The sequence below is a fragment of the Chiloscyllium plagiosum genome, chromosome 50, assembly GCF_004010195.1.
Source record: "Chiloscyllium plagiosum isolate BGI_BamShark_2017 chromosome 50, ASM401019v2, whole genome shotgun sequence".
NCBI classification, from domain to species: Eukaryota; Metazoa; Chordata; class Chondrichthyes; order Orectolobiformes; family Hemiscylliidae; genus Chiloscyllium; species Chiloscyllium plagiosum.
The window spans coordinates 5171069-5187758 of record NC_057759.1 but is presented as its reverse complement, the minus strand read 5'-3'; the positions used below and the strand labels follow the sequence as shown (position 1 = coordinate 5187758).

Genomic DNA, 16690 nt, shown 5'->3' with positions numbered 1-16690 from the left:
GAATTTATCCAGTTAATGGTAGGATTCTGGGGTGTGTTCCTGAACAAAGAGACCAAGGGGTATAGGTGCATAGTTCCTTGAAAGTGGAGTTGTACATTGACAAGGTGGTAAAGAAGGTGATTGGCAGACTTGCTTTCTTCGGTCAGAATACTGAGTGTCACATTGCAGCTGTACAGGACATTGGTGAGGCCATGTTTAGAATACTGCTTTCAATTCTGGTCTCCCTGCTCTGGGAAGGATGTTGTTAAACTTGAAAGGGTTCAGAAAAAAAACTGGCAGGGTTGAACGTTCCAAGCTGTAGGGAGGAGCTGAATAGACTGGAGCTTTTTGTTTTGCCTGGAGTGTCAGAGGCTGAGGGGCAACAAAAAACAGCAACAGGCCCTTCAGCCCTCCAAGCCTGTGCCAACACATTTTGCCATTCCATACTAAAACTGTCTTCACTTACAAGATTCATATCCCTCTATTTCTTCCCTTTTCATGTATACCAGGGTATTCAGAGAGATTTGTAAAATCATGAGGGACATGGATAGCGTTTGCAGTCAAAGTCTTTTTCCTAGGATAGGGGAGACCAAAATTAGAGGGCAAGAGTTGAAGGTGAGAGGGGAAAAAAATAAAAGTGACCTAAGGGGCATTTTTTTCATTCAGAGTGAGGTGACTGTATGGAATGAGCTGCCAGAGGAATTGGTGGAGATGATTATAATAATGACATTTACAAGGCTTCTGGATGGGTACATGAATAAAAATTATTTAGAGGGACTTGGGCTAAATGCGAGCAAATGAGACAAGATCAGTTTAGGATATTTGGTCAGCGTGGATGAGTTGGGTCAAAGGGGCTGTTTCTGTGCTGTATAACTCTATGACTCTGTCTGCATATTTACTCTCAATGGCGGGTATACAAGGGACACCCAAATCTGGTTTAACGTTGCCTTTCTCAGATTTAGATTTTGTTGTCACAAGTACCCAAGTACAGGAGTACAGTGAAAAGTGTGTAATGTTGCCACACAAGGCACCACCTCAGGTATGAATCATAAGAACAAGATAAAAAGAAAGAACAAAGTTAAGAGTTGAATATTACAGTAGTTCTTTGTATGAAGTAGAAAAACGCAGAAATAAAGCAGAAAATCAAATATTATGGTCTTTTGAAAGTCTTTAACAACAGCACTTGCTACAAGGGCCCGATCTCCTCCTCTGTGCCACATTTTGTCCACACAGTCTATTCCAGGAGAGCCCACACTGGGTCACCCACACTGCCGCTGAAGGAACTGCTGCTCCTATTGATCTACCCAGGTATGGATTCAGGCCTAATGCATTGCTGCAGCTATCTGACACTGACCACAGATGCTGTCTTCTCCATTGACTGCAGAGGCTCCCAGTTGTTGAGAGCCAATGCCAATGCTGTCACCTCGAGTCCTGCACTGAGCCCACCAATGTCGAAGACAACCACAATGGTGCCATCACTTAAAGCTTGGAGCTTGTACTGGTGCATTTTAATCTATTTTCTCTCTCTCTCTCTGCTGAAGGCAACACGGCAATCACATAATTGTGTGTATCCCATAAATGTTGAGATGTTGCCTCCAATGAGACATTCCCTCTGTCAGGGGTAACACGTCTAGAATATAGTACTGTGCCCTCACTCTCTTTTATTTGAAAAACAAAAGGTTCCAGACACAGTTCTGTTTGTTGCACATGCTGGGGAGTGAGATGCAATTCCAAGACACACTGATACCCACCCATCTGCAATACCAATACGGATTTACTTCCTTGCACATTTTCTCTTCTTCTTTCCATTGAACCAAATGATTGCAACATTGCTTTCACGCATCTTGAGAAACAAAAGGCACTCCACTGACTACAGTGCAAGTCCTTTAAAAGATTTAAAAAAGAGGGAAGTGTTGAAATAAGGACGTGGTGTGCAGATTCTTGCAAAGTTTGTCAGTGCAATTCGCACACTGTTGGAGAGGCTGTTAATTTCAGGACTGTTTCCTTTCTGGGAATAATTGACATCTATCTCTTCCTGTAGTGCGGTGTTATGTGCGAACATTACCTGGATTCTCCCATTCCATCAAAACAGTAAGTAACTCACCAAATGATTTATTAAGTGTCTGAATTCTGGCACAAGTTCACTAAAGCACATTGTCAGATGGTGTAGCATTTCAGTGCTTTACTTGACCAGTCTTTCATTAGAGTTGCTGTATTCCATTGTTGTCGAATTAGTGCATTTTTCTCACACACAGTTTAAGATTCAATGTTTTGGATTTGAACTTTTACTTTTAAATCTCACTGAGTGTAACTCTATTCTTAGCACTATGTTCAGCAACAAATCCTTCCCAATGGGATAAAACATTGATCATGCACATTAAACCAGGGCTCAGCAGTGACAGTGTTAATGAAATGGTGCAATTTTGATGTGTGTGGACTCCTTTGTGGCACTCCCTTAAACAATGGTGTCTTTACTATACCATACTATGGGTGGCAAAGTGGCTAGACCTGCTGCCTCACAGCATCAGGCAACTCTCTGTGTGGAGTTGCACATTCTCCACGTGTTTCCTCTGGGTGCTCTGGTTTCCTCCCACAGTCCAAAGATGTGCAGTTCAGTTGAATTGGCCATGCTAAATTGCCCATAGTGTTAGGTGCATTAGTCAGAGGGAAATGGGACTGGGTGGGTTACTCTTTGGAGGGTCGGTGTGGACTTGTTGGACCGAAGAGCCTGTTTCCACACTGTACGGAATCCAAGCTTATAAAAACATGCTCAAATTTTTACCAGAAAATATCATATCTGTCTGTCTACATATCTGATTTATCCAACCCAAACTATCCGTCTATCCTATCCAATATTTCCTCACATACATAATTTCTTCATTGAGACTGCAACTTACTTGGAGTGTACATGAAATAAAAGCTTTGTTAATGCTGACTTTCCAGGCTCGGAGTTAAATTACTTCGTGTTGAAGCTGTAATTTACAGAAACACATTTTTGTCAGATATTCTTACTGAAAATGCTTGCCTCAATGAGGCTTAACTCAGTCATTTCGAATCTTCAGTTCCTCCTTGAGACAAAGGACAGCTGGGGTTTAATCTCACACAGTACATTTTCATAAGCACAGCATTCATTCAGAGAACAAGTCTTTGAGCAGACAAGTCTATAAATTTGCATTTTCAAGCAGAATTTCACAATTAGGGATGGAAAGTACTTGAGTATAATTCTGAAAGAAAAGAAACAGGAAGTGCTACTTTCGCAAGAGAGTAATGTTAGAACAGGAGTGGACCATTCAGCCCCTTGAATCTGCAATCCCATTGAATATGATCACGGCTGATTGAGGCCTTCAATTCAATTTACACACCCCATTCCCATTAACTCAGTTAACGATTAGTATTCAGACATCTCTCAGGCTCTACCCCTTCAACATGCACAGTAATAACTGACCCTAGACCTTTGTAGGTACATAATTCTGAAGGATTACAAACTACCAAGCAAAACAAAATAAACTGTCATCTCCGGCCAAAGTCCCACTTGTTTTAAAATCCTGCCTAATTCTAGTTACTCTCAAACAGCAAACAATATTTACCATGTATCTACCATGTCCCTCCTTTTAAGAGTAGTGTTACTGTATTTTCAATTATGTCATCGCTCATCCATCAAATTCCTCAATAGTACAACCCCAGTTTGCTCTCACTCTCTTCATAGAATATTGTCCTCATCTCAGGGACAAGTCTAGTGCATCTTCATGGCCCTCTCTCCACATGGAAATGACATCATTCTGGAGAGTCCTGCAGGTGCAGCCTAACCAAAGTCCGGTGTGTTTGAAACAAGGCATCACTGCTCCTGTACTTAAATCCTCTTGTAATAAAGGTTAACATTTCATTAGCCTTCTGACAAGCATATTCTGGCATTAAGCGACGCATCAAAGATTTCTGCAGTAACGGTGCCTCTGTAATCCTGGGTGACTTTAATTTGCATTTGGACTGGACAAAACAAAGTGGTGGACTATTTCCAAAAGCATGTGTGTGTTTGTCATTTATTCATGTCTAAGTTGTGGGTATTGCTGGCTGGACAGTATTTGCTGCCAATCCCTAGTTGTCCTTGAGAAGGTGGTGGTGAGTCACCTTCTTGAAGTTTTTGTGTGTGATTGAGAAAGGGATGGCTTTTTAGACCAAATCCTTGAAGAACCAATCAGCCAACAAGCTGTTCTACATGGGATATTTTGCAATGAGAAATGGTGAATTAACAAGCTTGTTATGTACAGTTCCCTTGGGAAAGAGTGACCATAATATGACAGCATTCTTCATCAAGTTGAAGGGCCAAGTTGTTGAACTAGAAGCTGGCATCCTGAATCTAAATAAAGGGAACTATGAGTGTAAGAGACACAAATTGGCAAGGATGGATTGTGGAGCTATATTAAAGTGTTTGATGGTGGGTAGAGTTCTACGTGGATATATCATCTTTCTGAGATGAGGAGACCCAAAGTTCGCACAGTCCTCCATATACAGTCTCAGCAAAGTCTAGTGTGTTTGAAACAAGACTTCACTGCTTCTGTTCTCAAATCCATAAAAAGATTTCATGTTTAAAGATAGCATCCTGTGAATTACTCATTCCTGTCTGATGCAAATAGAAAAAAAGAGGAAAGGTGGCTCTGCTATGACTTATAAAATTGATTATAGAGAGTACAGAACCAAAGAGCAGAGATGAAAAATTGCTTGAGAAAAGGAAACGGCAAGCCTGAGGATTCAGAGCATTTAAGAAATCAGCAAAAAAAAAGGAAAATAAATGCTCAAGAGTAGAAATAGTGTGGGAGAGTAAAATTTTAGTGAACATACAAATTGGCAGTAATAAAAAAATTCTATAAATATGTGAGAAAAACAAGTTTACAAAGATAAATGTAGATCTAGAGCAGTAAGAATCCAAGTGAAATTATATTGGGGAACAAAGAAGTGGCAGAAGATTGCGACACTTACTTTACTTCTGTCTTCACAAAAGAGGACTCAAGTAAGTGGCTGAAATGTTAGAGAACTAGGAGTTGAGTGAGAGGGCAAAAGTGAACGAAATCAGGATTAGAACGGAAATGATGCTGGGGTAAATAATAATATTAAAGGTAGAAAATCACTAATACCTGATCATCTACACCCCAGAGTAGTGAATGAAGATACCCTGGAAACATTACTTGCATTAAGAACAAAGGACAATACAGCAAAGGAACAGGCCTTTCAACCCTCCAAAACTCTGCCAACACATTTTGCCCTTGTGTATTAATCTGTCCCCCTGCTCCTTCCTATGCATGCATTTGTCCAGGTGTTTCTTGAATGCAGCTATTTTGCCAGCTTCCACCACCACCTCTGGCAATGGATTCCAGGCACTCATCCTATGTGTGAAAAGCCTGCCTCGCAAAACTCTTTCAGACTTCCCTATCCACCCTTCCCCAGCACCTGTCTCCTAGCAATTGACCCCTCCACCCAGGGAAAAAGCCTCATACCTTCCACTCTATCCATGTCATTCACAATCTTATAAACGTCGATCAGGTCAACCCTCATCTATCTGCCTTCCAATGAAAATAAACCCAATCTATCCAACCTTTCTTCATAGCTAAAATCCCCCATAGCAGGCAACATCCTGGTAAAACTTTACTGCATCTTGTCCAAACCATTGACATCCTTCTGGTAGTGTGGTGACCAGAACTGTATACAATATTCCAAAGGTGGTCTAACTAAAGTTGTATGGAGGTGCAACATAACCTGCCTATCCTTATCCTCAATGTCCCTTCAAATTAAAGCAAGCATGCCGTAGGTCTTTTTTCGCTACCTTATTGTTGCACCTGCCACAAAGTATGTTTAAATTCTTATAATCAGCAAAAGAACTGTGAGGTGAACCTTAATGATACACAATAATACTCGTTTATTTGGCATCATTAATATTGGAACAATAAAGTATACTAGAAACTAATGATACAGATTAGAAACCATCTTAAACTTTACTTAACTTTGTATGATCATATGCCACCACACTAGAACTTGGCCAGGCTCCACATAGTGATGTCTTCCTCTTCTTCCAATGGTCTTGAATGTGTCTTCTTTTTCAGTGGTGATTCTCGAGTTGCCGTGCTGAGTGGGGTTCTGTGGCAATTCTTACCCTTCTGAATCGTCGTGCCCTTTTGGGAGGGTCTTGAGGATCTGCCAGTGGATTGATTACATTTGATTACCTTTTTGATCAGACCCAACAAGGTGTTGGCACATTCATGATAGTGTGGCCATTAGTTGTCCATTTTGGTAAGTGCTGGATGCACACAGTTCCCTCCAAATAAGGGTGCTGTGTGCCTCCATGTCTTGCGAATGATTCGATGCTCCTAATTATCCTGGGGCAACATTCCATTGTCCCATTCAGTGTCCCAACTCCAGGTGTGTATTACAGGGTCTGCAGCTGTCAGGTTTGTTTGCAAACTGTCTGTGGCAGCTGCGGACTGTCTGTATTCTGCAGTATATGGATTGAGACAGTCACTTTAGTTAAGGCTGGGTTCCATTTCCCAGCATACTTCAATTTATGGCCACTATATTGAAGTTCATCATAAATTAATTATTTTGGGCAGCCTGTCTATTCACATTATCTACTTGCACTGCCACCTTCAGTGATCTGTGGACCTGCACACCCAGATCTCTTTACATTTCAATACTCCTGAAGGTTCAGCCATTCATTGTATATTTTCCACCTCTACATAACATTCCAAAATGCATCAACCCACATTTGTCTGGATTAGCCTCCATTTTTCAGTCTTCTTCCCATGCTTTCAACTGATCTATATCCTGCTGTATCCTCTGACAATCTTCCTCAATATCCGTAACTCCTACAAACTCTGTACTGTCTGCAAATTTATTAATTAGACCTGCCACGTTTTCCTCCAACTCATTAATGTAAATCACGAACAGCAGAGGTCCCAGCACTGATCCCTATGGAACACCACTAGTCACAAGCGTCCAGTCGAAAAGCATCCTTCCACCACAACCCTCTGTTTTCTATGTCTAAGCCAGTTCTGCATGCATCTTGCCAGCTCACATTTGATACCATGTAACATTACCTTTTTAACCAGTCTGTCAAGACAGATCTTGTCAAAGACTATACTGAAGTCCATGTACACAATATCAACTTCTCCCTCATCAATCATCTTTGTCTCCTGAAAAACTCGATCAAGTTAGTGAGGCATGACTATGGTATTGATTGCAAATAAGTCAATTTGCTTCTAAATGCATATAGATCTTGTCCTGGAGAATCATTTCCAATAAACTCCCTACCATCAGCATGAGACTCACAGGCCTGTGGTTTCCTGGATTATCCCTGATAGCCTTCTTAAACAATGAGGTAACATTAGCTATTTTCTAGTTCTCTGGGACCTTACCTGTGGCTAAAGTAGATACAAAGATGTCTGTCATTGCTCCAGCAATTTGCTCACTCACCTACCTCAATATTCTGGAATAGATCCATCAGGGCCCAGGGACTTATCTCCCTTAATACTTTTAAGATGTGCAGCACCCCTTTTTAACTGCAACTTGGCTTGGATTAATGATTATCTTCCAAAATTCTGTAGACTTTAGAGCATGTCCGATAGATTGCAACTCTCTTTTCTTTTTTACATATCCACAGAAGCTCGTTTTTTGTATCTTTTTACTTTCACCATAATTTTTCTCTGTTTTGAACACCATCTGTGTGTTCCTGAAAGATGTCCAAATCTCTGACTGACCATTGTTTTGAGTTGGACTGTACTCATTGACCGCCTTTCCCAACCATGGGTGATTCTGCTTTCTTGTTGAGTTCTGCTTTTTAACCTGAATTTATTTTTAAAATTTGCTCTGATAATTTTGAGACATCTGTTTCCAAATCTGACCCTGCTTATCAACCGAGATTCTCCTTGCTCTGTTTTTGTAGCCCCCTCCTACAATGATTAGAACAAAGTCGCCAGGTGGACCTCATAGAATCTGAGTTCCCTGATTGGGGCTGATGGTCTAGTCCAATCTGGGAGTCCTGACTGACAGATATAAGCAGAAATATCAGAGCTTCTGTTCACATTAGGTGGTGGTTCAGTTTAGCTGGGTCAGTGTCATGTGCTATGCATGTGTAACTATTTCAGTGGTGAAAAGAGAAAAACGCACTGCTGAAGTGATTCACTTGCAAGAGTTGTCTTTGAATTTGTGGCATCATGCCGTTATTAGGAAAGCATGATTTGTGAGATCCTTCCAAAGACTGGGCCCAGTATATTGACAAAATGACATCGGGAAGATGAAAAGCAATAAGCATTTGTCCTGACATAGATTCTAAGTTTTCATTTAGAATCTCGCCCATCTCTTGTTGCTCTACACGTCAAGACATTGTTGGTTTTGAAGAGGCCCTCTTCTCTCCTTAATTACTCTTTTGTCCTTCAAGTACTGTGGATTCTCCTTTACCTTATCTGCCAATGCAATCTCATGTCCCCTTTATACAATGCTGACTTCTCTCTTAAGCACACTGTGACACCCTCTATAATCCTCAAGGAATTCACTGGATGACAGCTACCTATACATGTCATTTGCCTCCTTCCTTTCCAAAACCAGGGCTTCTATATGTCTAGCTGAAAATGTGTTGCTGGAAAAGCGCAGCAGGTCAGGCAGCATCCAGGGAACAGGAGAATTGACGTTTCCTGGATGCTGCCTGACCTGCTGCACTTTTCCAGCAACACATTTTCAGCTCTGATCTCCAGCATCTGCAGACCTCACTTTCTCCTTCTATATCTCTAGTCAACCAGGGTTCCCTACTTCTGACTGGAACATGCTGGCTCTGAACACTCATTAACTCACTTTTGACAGCCTCTCATTTATCAGATGTCCCTTTGCCTGCAACCAGCTTCCCTGAATCAACTCATGAAAGTTCCTGTCAAAGGCCATCGAAATTGGCCTTGCTCCAGTTGAGAAATTTAACTTGTGCACCTTTCCTCTTCCATAGCTGTCAAATGTAATAGAATTATGGTCACCATTCACAAAGTGTTCACTTGCTAACACTTCTGAGACTTGCCCTGCGTTATTTCTCAAGAGAAGGTCAAGTTTTGCGCCTTTTCTAATCGGGCCATATACAAACTGCATGAGAATTTATTCCTGAGCACATTCACATTTCTCTCCAACCAAGCCCTCAACACCATAGCAGCCTAGGTCGATGTTAGGCAAGTGAAAATCTCCTATTATTACCATTCTATTATCCTTGCAGCTATCTATGATATCCTTACATATTTGCTCCTCAATTTCCTACTGTCAATTGGGAGAAGCCTATAGTAGATGGCATTAAAGTGATCTTGCCCTTTTGATTTCTCAGTTCTACCCATATAGACTTAGTGAATTTCCTGAAGAAGGGCCTGTGCCCGAAACGTCGAGTCTCCTGTTCCCTAGATGCTGCCTGACCTGCTGTGCTGTTCCAGCAATAAAGTTTCAACTTTGATCTCCAGCATCTGCAGACCTCACTTTCTCCTCAGTGAATTATCCCTCAAGGATGTCCTTTCTCAGGACTGCTGTGATGTTCTCCCTAATCAAAAATGAACTCCCCTCTCCTCTCTTGCCTCCCTTTCTATCCTTCCTATAATATCTGTTCCCTGAAACATTGAGCTATAAGTCCTGTCCCTCTCTCAGCAATGTTTCTGTAATAGCTGTAATATCCCAGTCCCATGTAACAATCCATGCCCTCAGTTCAGTTGCCTTATCTATCAGGCTTCCTATCTTGAAATAAATGCAGTTTAACCCAGATTTCCCTTGCTTTCTGTTATACCCGTGTAAATCCTGTCTAGTATTAGGATAATCAACACTGCCTTTGCTTGTTAATTGCTGTCATTACCTTCTGTACTGTGAGAAACAAAGCTTACTCAATTGAATAATTTCAGTCCGAGACAAGATCTGAAGCAGTAGTATTGTTTATTACGCTCTTGCAAGAGGGGTGTGGTGTCTAGTATTTACAAGGTAGTCACACACACACCGAGTTTAACGAGTACACAATATTTATGTAATTCGTTTCTCTTCCCTCCTCCTATTGCTCCTCCCCTGTTTACATCTGTCACTATTCTAAACCCAGTTGTTTATCTCTGAACACATCCGGCCTTGTCCGTGACAAAATGTTTTCTCTGGCCTCACAAGGCCATTTAAGCACATTCCTCTGTAGTCTTATTGTTATGTATCCTTCTTCACTGCCATCTGTTTCCGTGCTTGCTAAAGCAACATTTCCTTTTATTCTTTGCCCAAACTGAGTCTTATGACCTCTTGATTGTGTTTTGTTCTTGTTTTTGCAGAAGTGGGAAACAGATGCTTATAACTACTGTTTGTATAGGCATATCTAACTTAACCCCCTCCCCTCACAGCACCTTATCTATTTGTCTGTGACATCTACCATTGTTTGCAGGCACATTTCATTCTTGTATGCACATTTTAGCTAATGCAAAAGCAATTATATATTTCCTTCACATAGTTTTCATTCTTGTTAACTCAGCTCTTGTCTGAAACAATTATACACTGGTATGAGGTCATTTACCTTGCATAAGTAATTATGATTGCAGAAGTAACACTGCTTTACCTATATCCCACACTCTCTCCCTTTTTATTTAATTATCATTAGTTATCTTCTGCATTTTTCTTATATGTCGCTTCCAAATTGGCGGGCATCTTTCCCGAAATTTCATTTATTTTGGAAATCTCTCCGAGGTCACTTATTCCTTCATTGTTTAACAGGTAGAGCCCTTCTCTCTGATTGCTCTTTAGGGGCAATTGTTTCGTTAAGGCTGTCTCAATCAGTCTTTGGGTGAGCCCTCGTATACAGGTTATGATGCAACAGCCAATGGCTACCAATACTCCGGCTACTACTATCAGGGAAGTAAGGATGGAAACCACCCCGCCCTCCCATTTTCCAAACCATGATTCAAGCCATCCCTTGAGAGATGTGTCTACTCCCGAATTCTCAGCCAGTTCCTCTGCTAAGGTAGTCAATCCCCTTAAGGCCTGAGTAATTGAACCATTAGTGGTATTAGGAATAAAGGTACAACAGCTTCCTCCTAACATAAACCCCCCCCCCCCCCCCCCCACCTTTTTCCGCTAGAATCATATCAAGGGCCATTCTATTTTCCCATGCCATCCTACTTGTTGCATCAAGCTGTTCTGCTATTCCTTTAACCGCATCTCTTGTATAATTTATAAATTGTGGCTGATTATAGAAAACGTAATTTATCCAATCTACATTTTTATTAACTGTTACCCACCAGAAGAGAGCTGGCTCAAACCCTGCTGCAATCTGGTTGCGAGCCTTGAACTCATCCGCTACCCCTCTTGGAACTCCTATAGAGTCTAGATAAATCCTGCCATCAAAAGAGGTTTCTAATAATGATCTTTTACTTATTCACTTTCTCTCTACTATCTTTTCCTTCTCAAATGCCAGGGTAAATGTAATTGCCAATTGTACAATTGCACACATCCATCTCCAATCCGGAGGTGCAGTGTGTCACAATACTTTGCCTCCACAGTACCACCACAGATCCACTGGGGGAACCTTTAGTGCTGAGTAGTTCCCTCCCTTGTCCATTTCGGTGACATTCTTAATCTCTGTACATAATTTCAGCTCCCCCCAAGTCTCTGGGCTGATTTGTACCTCACCGACACACACACGACATGTGATTTCCAACTGCAGCTGAAAACGTGGGGTGTGGGGGTGGGGTGCTTTTAAGTCTTTCTTCTCCAAGGGAGAGAACATCAGAGATAGGGAGGTACAGTTCCTATCATTCCATGTAGTATCATCCTGGTACAGGGCTATCATACATTTCATGCATTTCCTGTCTCGCTTCCACCCAAGTGGAAAGGGAACTACCTGGGCCACTGACCTACCGGAGGCTCATGCATGGCAATTGCTCTTGTTTCGACTTTGTACAGTATACTTTACCCATTCAATCCAGGCATTTGCATCCCCATACCCTGTATCTATTTCGATGGTCTGTTTCAAGTCCTTCACATCTATAATTTTTACCACCTTAGGGTCATCGGGAGGGGTGAAAGGTTGAAATCATATTATCCAGTAGTTCTGTCTGTTTACCCTTCCCTATGCTAATTTGAAAACAACAGCCCGAGAAATCCTTCATAGGTGCCCACCCCCCAAATAATTGCTTCGTGCCTTGTGGTTTTCTCTATCATTAGGTATATTGGTTTACACTCTTTATTGGGACAATCGAGAGCTGGTGGGAAGGGGGCCTGGTGTACTGTGACGAGACGAACATAACAAGCATCATCCCCAAAGGACTTAAGATGTATTTCTGAGATGCAGTACTGTCTCTGATTATCTACATCCCCACAATTTACTAAGCTGCATGCATCGGTGTCTATTACCTGTGGGTTGTCAGACTCAGGAACTGTTAATAACACATATGAAAATAATGTTTGACAAAATCCCAATACTAAGAAAGCTTGTATCATAACCCTAAGCATCCCCAGCATTCTAAAAGTTTTGTTGAAGCACCAAAAGACTTAATATACAATCCCACAGAAATAATCTCGTGCTCGCGTAGCCACTATATAATCGGTTCTCAAAGTCTCTTTAGTCTGAGTTTCAGTGGTTCTTGCATTGATTCGGCTGTCCAGACTTCTTCCTCAACTGGAGATTCCACTGGCCCTTTGATCCGAGTGAGTCCAGTCTTGCCCTGCCGTTCTTATCGTCATTTCGGAAGTCAAAAGAGCCTGGCACGGCCATTCCCAGTCCGGTTGCAATTTAGTCTCTGTCCATGATTTTACAAAGACCCAAGCTCCCGGTCAAATCGGATGAATAGTGAATTCGAGGGGCGGAGTCAGTGCCAATAAAATCTGTTTCCTGAGGAAAGACAAAGAGGAGGACAAGCCCAGTATATACATCTTTAAGAACAAATCTTTAGTTTCTGGGATTGGCAGTGACCAGAGATAGGAGCTTTCCGAGGACCTGGGACAGTAGGTATTAAGGAATAAACCACCACTCCTATGGATTCAGGGCAGCTTCTTTAGTTACCTCATCAGCCAGTAATGTAGCTTTCCATTCTTTAATTAACAATGAATTAATGCAGTCATGTTTTAAATTAACCATGAATCAATATGACAGGTCACTGAGAATGTGTGAAGAAATCCTGTCAATTAATATTGATTCAGGTTAACACAATCGATTTATTATAAATATTAATTATATATTATATAAATAAAATAATCATTATCTGTAATTCAGGGTGGAAACGCAACAAGTGTGATCGCAACCTTCTCTTTCATCTCCCCAATGCTTTGGATCCCACGTCCCAATCAGATTAGATTAAACCCTCCCGAGTGGATCGAGCAAATCTCTCCGCCAGAATATTGATCCCCCTCTAGCTTGAATGCAGTCTATCCCTCTTGTACATGAGCTCTAACTGAGGGATATAAGACACTGAAGAGGTGATTGGCAAAGGAGTTGGAGAAAGAATGCTTCCTTATGTGGTGCAATCTAAAACGAGAGGATCAATGTTTCAGGACAATGGGATGGGACAGATTGGAAACAAAGATGGGGAGGAATGGCTGATCCTATTTCGCCCCAAGAACTGGATGGAGGGAAGGGAGCTGACCTGCAGGGTCAGTTTCTGTGCTGTCAGTGAGGAGGAATTTCTTCTCTCCGAAAGGAGTCAATCTGTGGAATTATTTACCACACCGGGCTGTCGAGGCTGCGTCGTTGAGTATATTGAAGGCTGAGATTTTTAATCAGGAGGGGGAATGGCGGGTAATGGGGAGTAGTGGGTGAAGAAAGGTCCCGATGACTGACGACCATGTCCCTCCTCAACCTGTCTCAGACTGTTTGGCTGTGCCCACTTCGCCCACCACTCCCCTGCTACCAGCAGGATCAGACAAGCAGGAAACAGCAGACTGAATCACTGACTGTATACACGCCCCTATCAAACAAGACTGTGATGGATATCTTCTCTGCCCTCCTACTGCTCGGTATGTATCTCCAGCTTTTATCACTATTTCAGGGTGGGTGCAAGGAATAAATCTGTCATTCATCTCCTGCCCTCAACTCAGTGTACAATGGGAATGTGAACAGAGGCAGAATCCTATTGGATACGGACAGCAGTGCACATATGTGCTGGTATTTCCCAGACTGCTTAACAAATACATACACACACATGTGCACATGCTCACTCACTCACACACACTCACACTTACTCACACACACTTTCCAACATTGTTGTTCTCTCACGCAGACACCCTCTTACATGCAGTCTCACTATCTCTCATACTCTCTCACGCACAGTATATGTCTCTCACGTACACACTATCTAACACCCTCTCTTACATGCACTCCTCACAATCTCTCTCAGCCTTCATGCACAGTCTCCCTCTCTCTCATCCAAACACTCTCACAAACACACTCGTGCAGGAGAGTGAGGGTGCGAGCGGGAGAGTGAAGTTGTGTGTATGAGAGAGAGAGAGAGAGGGTACAGACTGAAAAGAAAATTGACGGTGCAGGAGAGAGAGCGTGTGTGTGTGAGTGTACGGGAGAGAGGAAATGATGGCACGAGAGGGAGAATGAGGATACAGAGGAGGGACAGAGTGAGGGCACGGGGGAGAAAGGGAGAGTGAGGATGCAGGGGAGAGCCAGAGAAAGTAAAGGTGCGGGAGAGAGTGTAGGTGCAGGAGAGAGAGTGACTGAGAGTGTGGGGAAGAGAGAGAGAATAAGAATGGGAGAGAGTGAGAATGTGAGGGAGAGAGAACGTGAGATTGTAAGAGAGAGCCTGAGAATGTGGGGGAGAGCGGGAGTGTATTAAAGTGCGGGAAATAGAGAATGAGGTTGCGGGAGAGAAAGGCAGAGTGTGAGGGTGCAGGAGAGATACAGGAAGAGTTAGGGTGCAGGAGATAAATGGAGCGAGTGAGGGTGTGGGAGAGAGCGAGAATGAGGGTGCGTGGGAGATAGTGAGAGAAAGAGGTTGCAGGAGAGAGAGCACAGTTAACGACAGGCAATAAATGCTGGTCTCGTCAGCAATGCCCAAATGTATAACGGTAGTGTGTGCGTTTGCGAGTATGCTGGTGTACATGAAAGTGAATATGCATAATTGAATTGTAGAATTTGGAAAACAAAGACAAAAATTTTGATCAAGAGCAGGACAATAGCGAATGAGTTTAAAATAACAGGGAACATAAAAACTGACTGCAAGCTTCTGCAAACATGTGAAGAGAAAAGTATTTATGAAGACAATTGTAGGTCCAATGCAATCTGAATCAAGATGATATTATAACGGCAGAAGATTTGAATGCATAATTTGGTTGTCTTCTCAAAAGAGGGAAAGAAATCATCTCCTAATAAATGTTAGATAGCCAACATCTACTGAGAGGGAGGAATTGAAGGAAATCAGTAATAGTAGGGAAATGGTGTTGGGGAAATTTGTGGGATAGGTCCTGAGGGCCTCTTAATTGATATCTCACCATCCTTAAGAAAGTGGAACTGGATATAATGGGTGCATTGTTGATAATGCTTTAAGATTCTATAGACTTGGAAACAATTCCCACATATTGGAGGAGAGGTAATGTAATCCCTCTGTTTAAAAGGTAGGCGGCAGAGAGTGACAAAAATAAACAGAGTATTACAGACCAGATAGCTGAACATCAGTTAGTAGGGGGAATTCTGGGAATACCTATAAAAGGCGTGATGACAGAACACTTAGAAAGCATTAAAGACGTTGGACAAAGCCAGAATGGGTTATGAGAGGCAGAAGAACCTTAATAAATCAACCGTCATTTTCTGAGGGTCTGAGGATAAATAAGGGAGAAGCAGTACATGTAGCTTATTTGGCTTTTTCAGAAGACATTTGACGCGAGGTTTATGTGCAAAGTGAAAGGACAAGAGTTTGATGGCAGTATATTGATGTGAATTGAGAATTAGTTGACAGACAAGAGAGAGAGTGAGAATAAATGTGTCTTTTACCCAAGAGGCAAATTGTGACTAGTGGGATACTGCAGGAACTAATACATGGGCCCCAGCCACTCTCAATATATATTAATGACCTGGATGAGGGAGCCAAATGCAACAGTTCCAAGTTTGCTCATGACACAAAACTGGCCAGGATTGTGAGGAGGATGCAAAGGAAGTGATTTAGACAATTTGAGTGAGTGGACAAGCACATTGCAGATGCAGTACAACGTGGCTAAAAGTGAAACCGATGTGGAGAAACAAAAAGTGAGTACGATTGAAATGGTGACAAACTGGGAAGTGGGGATAGACAAAGGGAGCTGAATGGAGTGATAATTGTCTAGATTTGAAAGGAACCAAGTGAAATGAAGACAAAATGGGGAATGTGGGGGTAGCATGGTGGCTCAATGGCTAGCACTGCTGCCTTATAGCACCAGAGACACGGGTTCGATTCCACCTTCTGGCAACTGTCTGTGTGGAGTTTGCACATTCTTCCCATGTCTGTGTGGGTTTCCTCCCAGTGCTCCAGTTCCCTTCCAAAATCCAAAGATGTGCAGGTTAAGGTGAATTGGCTAAGGGGAATTACCCTTAGTGTCCAGGGATGTGTAGTCTAGGTAGGTTTGCCATGACAAGTGCAGGGTTAGGTTAGGGAGATGGGTCTGTGTGTGATGCTGTTTGGAAGGTTGGTGTGGGCTCATTGGGCTGAATGAACTACTTCCACATTGTAAGGATTCTATGGATATGGCTTTGAGATACAGGATCAGCTATGAT

General features: G+C 42.2%; 1 protein-coding gene across 5 annotated transcripts in view; it reads left to right on the top strand.

The window, feature by feature from the left end:
• LOC122544520 (high affinity immunoglobulin gamma Fc receptor I-like) overlaps positions 1–16690 on the top strand; it is a 223148-nt gene that overhangs the window by 160702 nt on the left and 45756 nt on the right. The window contains exon 1 of one of the 5 annotated variants that reach the window (XM_043683814.1): positions 1950–2070. The exons of the other annotated variants lie outside the window; for them this stretch is intronic. The gene's annotated coding sequence lies outside the window, so the exon portion shown is untranslated. Of the gene's footprint in view, positions 1–1949; positions 2071–16690 lie in introns of those variants that run through there. 5 annotated transcript variants of the gene reach the window in all.